General features: G+C 32.2%; 1 pseudogene across 1 annotated transcript; it reads left to right on the top strand.

Moving 5' to 3' along the window:
- Positions 1–399: 399 nt before the first annotated feature.
- On the top strand, positions 400–8,230 carry LOC145129376 (aspartic proteinase 36-like; annotated as a pseudogene). Its single transcript, XR_013717473.1, has 9 exons — positions 400–656; positions 1,385–1,514; positions 1,667–1,914; positions 2,035–2,263; positions 6,841–7,060; positions 7,156–7,181; positions 7,478–7,553; positions 7,693–7,764; positions 8,016–8,230. The product of XR_013717473.1 is annotated as an aspartic proteinase 36-like (transcript).
- Positions 8,231–8,515: the final 285 nt, after the last annotated feature.

Below are 8,515 nucleotides of genomic sequence, written 5' to 3' on the forward strand. Positions count from 1 at the left end.
CTGTATTCATTCTCACCATTTTCTTATAAGTTGATTTGAAAATTCGAACTATACCCTTAAAATCCCAAGTTTTTTTTTTTCATCATGTCAAAGTGATTTTCTTTCAATATCTTGGTCGTGCGGTTAGAAATCTATTCGTGCTAATAGAATTACCCCCGTGAAAATATAAACTAGTTGGATGAGGAATCGGTCAGTATCAAGCAATGTGAACACGCACAAAGATAATAATTATTTGTTTGTTGTCAGAACTGCCTCTAATTTGGCTTTGATTCTTTATTAGCGGCTAAGCCGAGGTGGGTTAATTTTCTTGTCCTCACATTCTTCTTCCCTCCAAGTAACTATCATTTATAAAACATGGCAATATGCACTTGTTCATTTATTTAACCCTCAAGAGACTCATTTGAACAAAATATACATTTCCATTCGTAGGAAATGGAACTGAATAAAGGAGAATTTATTGTTTTGGTTATTGGGTTTGTTCTTCTTCAACTGTGTTTGCTGGGATCAGCCAATGTCGTCTTCCAGGTTCAGCATAAATTTGCTGGCAAAGAGAAGCCTTTAACTGAGTTCAAAGCTCATGATTCCCAACGTCATCGGAGGATTCTCTCAGCCGTCCACCTCCCCATAGGTGGCGACAGTAACCCTACCTCAGCAGCGTTAGTTCTCTCGCTCTTAATATATACATTTATGTATTCAAGATTGTTTTTTGTTGATTGCTCAGTGTTGTTCCTGTAGTCGTTGTTTCCATGACAAATATGGCTAGATCCAGTTCCTGCATACTCACCTATGGAAGATGAATGTGTTTGTGATCCTTTTGGAATTTCTGGTCCTATTTTCTGGATTTGTGATAAGAAAAATAAAATATGTTCTTTCTCTTGTACATTAAGGAATGCCATCAAGACAATATGGATTTTTTTTTTTTTTTGGGGGGGGGGGGGGGGATGTATATATATATATATATATATATATATATATATATATATATATATATATATATATATATATATATATATGTGTGTGTATGGGTGGGTCCCACCAATTTTGTTACTAATAAGCCCTTTAAAAATCATATTTTTACTAAAAACACCCTTCTTAACACCCATTTGTACATAAAATTGCCCCAATTGACATTTCTTTTTGAAAAATCCACAAAAAATTGAATTTTATGCTTTTATATATTTTTTTATGAAAATAGAGCCCAATTATATTTAGTTCTGGATCCGCATATATATATATATATATATATATATATATATATATATATATATATATATATATATATATATATATATATATATATATATATATATATATATATATAATATAATATAGTATAGCATTCATGCCATGAAAGTTTATATTGTTTGTTTGTGTCTTTATGTAGCCTTTATTTTTCTAAGATACGGATAGGGACTCCCGGAAAGGACTATATGGTGCAGGTTGATACAGGGAGTGACCTTCTATGGGTAAATGGTGCTGGATGTCAAAAATGTCCTAGGAAAAGTGACCATGGAGTATGTTCTTTTTCTTACTTGGAGCTTTTATAAACTTTTAATTCCATGTACTTAAAGCATGAGTTTAGTTAGTTAATTTACATTCAGTTCATTCTTTTGATCTTTGTTCTCTTTCTTTCCGAAGTAACATCTTGTACCATTACTATTCCCAGGCATCACGTCCATTGTATGATCCAAAGGCTTCCACAACTGCAAAAATTGTTAGTTGTGATCAAGGAATTTGTAGTTCCATACTGAAGGGTGCCACTGGTAACTGTAAGGTCGGAACCCGCTGTTCTTATTCTGTTAATTATGGTGATGGAAGCTCAGCGACAGGATATTTTGTGAGAGATATTGTACAACTTGATCGAGTTTCTGGAGACCTTCAAACAACATCTATGAATGGGAGTATAGCATTCGGGCAAGTCTACACTTCCCATATGTAGTGTGTTTCTACGAAGTTTAAAGATTAGAACTGCATAGCTTATGTTTATTAGCATATGATCTTACCGATCGCCATTTGTTCCATTATACATGATAGGTATGGATCTCAACAATCTGGAGAGTTGGGTTCATCAGAACAACCACTAGACGGAATGCTTGGGTTTGGGCAGGCAGATTCTTCTATGCTTTCACAGCTTGCATCTGCCAAAAAGGTTAAAAAGATTTTTTCACATTGCCTGGATGGCTCTAAAGGAGGCGGCATATTTACTATCGGAGAAGTGGTATATCCGAAAGTCAAGACAACATCAATGAGTCACACGTAAGTTGTCCTTTTAAGATACAGTAATTCTCATTCAAATTCTTGTAAGGCCTTTACTATACTAGCTTTCCCTTTAATTTCTTCCATCATATATATATATATATATATATATATATATATATATATATATATATATATATATATATATATATAGAGAGAGAGAGAGAGAGAGAGAGAGAGAGAGAGAGAGAGGTTTTGAATTTTCTATCTTCTATATTCATTTTGAACAAGCTACCTTATAAATATATGTACAACAACAAGAAATTAGCTACTAATAGAATTACCTATGAGAACATAATTAATTGGAATTAATGAACTTTCCCTTAGTGGTAAGTAACTCCAATAACTTTGGTAGTGCACGTGACAAACATGTGATGATTTAGCTTGGCTAACACCCTTCATTAACGATCGTTGCAACATGTGATAAACGAATAAAACCAATTTGAACTTCTTTTCGCACAAAATGACAGTCAAGCTCTATATACTTCTATTTGCTTTGTCTCTCATGAAAGAGAGGTTTAGAGAGGATGTATATTGTTGCCATATTATCACACTTTAAGGGAATATGAGTGATGTTTGAAACACACTCGTCTCACAGATCAATATTCAGCCTCAACAAGGAGATTGTAACTTGGTTTTTGATTTCCAAAAGATGGGTGTGCCTCCAACGATTATGGAGTGACCACTAACAGATCTTCGTGTGATAGGAGGCCCAATCTTAGCTTGAAGTGAGGTTTGTCATTGTAATAAAGAGCTTGATAAGTTGATCCTTTATGATATTGAAGAACATGTAATGCATCTTTATAGACAACTTGAGATGGAGTCTTGTTGAACCGACTCAAATACTGCTTTTAGAAGAAAAGGTCAAGTCGAGTGTGCAATAAAAAGTTGAGTTTGCTAATAGGTTTTTTTAAATGGTAGCACCTAGGATATGATCGTTCATAATTTGAAGAAGTTTAACTTGAGAAGTAAGATGAGTTGTAACTGATGAGGAATCAGTCATATTATAGGCTAAGAGCAACTCCTTAATGAACTTGTTTGTATGAATAACCATGCCTCGTTTAATTTTGTCAAACTCAATGCCAAGAAATAAATGTAGTAAACCCAATATTTGATTTTAAATTGGTCATTCAAAAAGGTTTTAAGACTTTTGATTTCATCAAGGTCATTTCTAGTGACAAAAATATCATCCACATAAATGGCTACAATGATGGTTGAATGTGTTGTCTTTTAAGAGAAAGAGAATGGCCATTTGGCCAAAGAGAATAAAATTGAAACTGTAGGAATGCAAAACGTTTGGCCTACACACTGTCCGAAGTCGATAAAAAAGAGATAAAGATGAGGCTTATGACCCGGTGGAATTTGCATGTAAACCTCCTTACGCAAGCCGCCATGTAGGAACATGTTATTAACATCAAATTGATGTGTATCGCGCTTGAGTTAACAACAAGAGCAACAATGCTATGACCAGTTGTCAATTTTCCACTATTGAGAATGTTTCATGATAGTATATAGTTTCTTTTTGTGTAAATCCCTTAGCAACGAGACTAGCTTTATAATCCACAACATAACCATCTACATGGGACTTCATTTTATAAACTAATCCGCATGCATATGGTTTCTTTATTTTAGGAAGTTTGATGATATCTCATGTACCATTGGCATTCAAGGCATTCATGTCAATTTGCATGGTAGATTCCCTTTCAAAGATACCTTTATCTTATGATAAAAGGATGGATCATAGTGATTAGCTTCCACATGAAAAAGAATAAAATGTATTGACAATAGAATTATAATATTATGGACCAATAAACAAAATTTCTATGGTGTGATTACACAAGTGGCTATTATTAGATGAGACAATCTTGTTGCATACATAGTTTTGCAAACAAGTTGGTTGATAAAGAATTCTTATACTTTATCATAATTCTTCTTGTGGAAAAGTTGGTATCAGCAGGAGGAACAACAATCATATTAGATTGCTTGCATGTAATATCAATATTATCCAAGAATTTGATTTCTTGTGAGATAAGAAGTTTTTTTGTAACTAGATTTAGAACTTTATAAGATTTTTTGACCAAAGGGTAGCTAATAAAAATGAAAGGATGAGATATAGGCATGAACTTATCACTTCCCATTAGGACAGAACAGACAAAGCAAAGACAACCAAATGCTTTAAGTGAACTCAATTCTATTTTTTTGTTTACAAAGCCTCAAATAGAGAGCGGTTTGCAAGAATCTTTGAAAGGGTTAACAAAAGCTCTAAAATATTCTCCCTAATAAGCTTCACCAATAATCCATTGAAAAGTATAAGGCTCTAGCAACCTCCAAAATGTGCCTATGTTTGAGTTCAATAAGGGAATTTTGTTGAGGGGTGTAAGATGTTGATATTTAGTAAAGTATACCATTCTTTTGTATAAAAGTAACTCTATCAATACTTTAATCAAGCTCTTTAGCATTATCAGTTCTTACGCATTTCATAGTTACTTGAAATTGGTTTTTCACGAGTGAAGTGAAGGCTTCAATCAATAAAAATTCATAACTCTTATCATTCAAAATATGAATCCATGTGTGTCTTGTAAAGTCATAAATGATTGTTATAAAATATTTATAACCATCATGAGTAGGATGTTTGTGTGGTCTCTAAATAACGATGTGGACAAGATCAAATGAGCTTTGGAGATAGAATTACTATACGAAAATGAAAAATGTTATTGTTTAGCTTGATCACAAGTTAAGCATGCATCAATATCATGATTATGATAACTCAAAGGAAGTTGGAATAGATGCTAGCTTGAGAGATGTGGTCAAATCATATAAGGGAACGTAATGTTTGAACTAGAAATGAGTACATGAGATGATGGAAAGGAAGTAAACATAGAAAACTATTTGAAAGACACTGTTTAAAGATCATTGTATTGAAATACGTACAAATCATTTATTCTTTTGCCAAGGATACCAAGTGTTAAACTATGTTTCAACGTTGTGTCCTACATGAGGTATTTCTCAAAGGTGAACAAGACAAATGGTTGTAACTTAGATTTGAGTTTGGTGATAAAGAGAAGATTGTACTTGAAAGATGAAACATATAAAACATAATGCAAGATGATTGAATCATGTATTTGAACATCACCACAATATAAAATGAACAAGTTATGACCATTATGAAGCCTAATTGATTGTTTGTGAATTTAGTCATATACTGGAAATGACATTTGTTAGAACACATATGGTCAGTCGCTTTACTGTCCGACTATCCGTGATAAAGGATAAGTGTGGTTGAAGAAATGCAGAATACTTATGAACATTAGAAACAAAGTATAAAAAAGGAAGTAACATCAGAGTGCAGTGGAGCTTCAAGGATGGAAGAGTAAGCATGGCTATGAGAAAATGACTACGACTGAAATTTGGTGTGATTGAGTAGTTGAAGAAGATGTTGATATTGTTCTTGAGATTTGTTTGATGATGACTCAGTGGTTACAATCTAAACATCATACTTAGGTTCCTCTCTCTTAGATTTAGTGAATTTGAAGTTGGATGGAAAACCAATTAAGCAATGACATTGTGATTTAGAATGACACGATTTCTTAGTAAGACTGAATACCAATGACTTCTTTGAGTAATTTAAATGTTTAATCATTTAAAACATTCATATCAATTACATCATGATTAAAAATGTAATTTGGATAATGCGAAGTTCATCCCAATTATTCTTCAATTTGATGTAGTAAGTGGATAATTCATTAGATCCTTTTAATAAAGAATATAATTGTTGTCGGATCTGATAAATGAGAGCTCCATTAGATTGTTCATATCGATGATTAAGTTTTTCTAGATGTCATGAGCAGTTTGAAGGAAGAGAACACTTTCATCAATGTGATGACAAAGAGAATTTTGTAACCAACTAATTACCATAGAATTGAATATGTACCAACTTGCATACCACAACGAATCAATTGGTGGCTTAGAAATGGTTCCATCAATGAACGCAAGCTTGTTTTTCATAAATAGAACGATAATCATTAATCGTTTCCAAGTTGAGTATCAAATTCCAGTGAAAACATTATTAATGAGAATTATGTTAGGATTATCAGATTATACAAGGTAGAAAGCGTTTGAAAGATCAACAATATTGGATTAAATCGAATTGGTATAGGATTTAAACATTAAATCAAATCGAGATGAAATATGAATGGATTGAAGTAAAATTGAATCAAATGAAGAAGAGATTGAATCGAAAATGATAAAAAATTCAAAATGATGTGGAAGAACAGACGAAAAAGCTAATACCATGTTGAAATCAAGAACAAGAGAGAGAGAGAGAGAGAGAGAGATAAATAGAGAGATTTGAATTTCCTATCTTCTATATTGATTATGAACACGCTACCAAATACATGTATATGTAAGAATTAAAAGAATAAATCAGCTACTAAAAGAATTACATAACTGAACGTAATTGAAATTAACAGGCTACCCTTTGTGGTAGCTAACTCTAACAACTTTGGTAGTGTACATGACCAACATTAGATAACTTGTCCTAACTTGAAATATATGTTTCTTATGATTTATCTGCATCACAGGGAGCATTATAATGTTGAATTAAAGGAAATTCAGGTAGGTGCTGATGTTTTACAACTTCCAAAAGATTTGTTTGGCGTTGGAACCAATCAAGGAACAATTATTGACAGTGGTACAACCTTAGCTTATTTGCCCGATTTGGCTTACAAGCAATTGATCAAGAAGGTATATGTGATCTTTTCCATGTTTGCATTAATATTTGTGTTATTCACGTGCAATTCCCTTGGTTTACTTTCACTTCTATTTTTCTTAATATAATTCTCATGGTTAATGTATTTACCTAGATAAATGCTGCACAAGAGTCACATTCTTGATCAACAGTTCACATGCTACAAATACTCTGGAAAGTAAGTGTTCGTTGAAGATCTAACAATAAATATAGTTGAATCTCATCTCTATATGATTAAGATTTTCAAATATTGAAACTTTTATTTGTATCTTTGTATTTTTCCTATGATTATATAGTGTTGAGAAGGGTTTTCCGGTTGTCACTTTTCACTTCAAAAATTCATTATCTCTGAAAGTTTATCTCCATCAATACCTATTTGAAGTTGATGTATTTAATCCACTTTACCCTTCCATATGTATGGTGGTTGAAGGCTTAATGCATTTTATTACTTTATTTACGAAAACATTGTATCAGGATCAAGAATGGTGTATCGGTTTTCAAGACAGCAATTTGCAAACGAAGGATGGGAAAGAGATAACTTTGTTAGGAGGTCAGCCACAATTCATTTTTTTTTATTTCTTCCAATATCTCAACTAATTATATTTTTTTAAGTTGGTACCAAAAAGTTTTATGATAATTTATAAATATTTATTACATAAAAGGTGATGAAACATAAATTTTATATGTAGATGTTGTATTGACTGATAAGTTGGTAACATACGATGTGGAAAAGAAGACCATTGGATGGATTGAGCATAAGTGTAAGTATAGATCACATATCAATTTATTTTACTTATTTCAACTATGAAATCGTGTCCATTTTGTATCGTTTCTTTTTGTAGCATGAACCTTTATAATCCCTCGTGAACTTATACTAAAAATTATGTCCATTATATCTAATGTTCTGTAAATTGGCATATCAACTGACCTTTCACTCAATAACACTGATCGAATCTCTATAATATTGAAAGAAGATAAGATTTATGATTCACTAGTTTTGGTTTTTTCTTAGGCTCTTCAACCATTAAAGTGAAAGATGAGGAATCCAGGAAAGTGTATACTGTGCGAGGCGATAAACTTTCTCATTCAAGTCGTGTCCATACCTCAAGTGGAATTCATATGGCTTGCTTCTTTTTCGTCATGTCAATTACCTTCATTAACCCAAGGTTGAATTAGGTATTATTGATTTCCATGCTCATGTCAGAGTAATTCAGAGTAAAAGGCATATTTGGGAACATTTCTTGTTTTAGTTTAAGTCTTTATTTTTACCATGTGTTGGTATTTGATTAGCTTTCAAACTTCTTTATTAGACGTAGGAGTAAACCTTTGATGTATTTAACTAAATATTTCGTTTTCGACCAGTAATAAAAGCTTAGATATCAAGTTAGATTTTAACTATGTTGATCAAATAAGGGCTTAAAGACAAAGTTTATTTTAACTATGTTCATCTCTTGTTTTTTCTAATGTTTCTCCTTATTTATTTTTCCCCTTTGTTAATTGGTTTCCTTATGC

The sequence above is a fragment of the Lactuca virosa genome, chromosome 8 (genome assembly GCF_052849685.1).
Source record: "Lactuca virosa cultivar CGN04683 chromosome 8, Lactuca_virosa_CGN04683_v6, whole genome shotgun sequence".
In the NCBI taxonomy this organism is placed as follows: domain Eukaryota; kingdom Viridiplantae; phylum Streptophyta; class Magnoliopsida; order Asterales; family Asteraceae; genus Lactuca; species Lactuca virosa.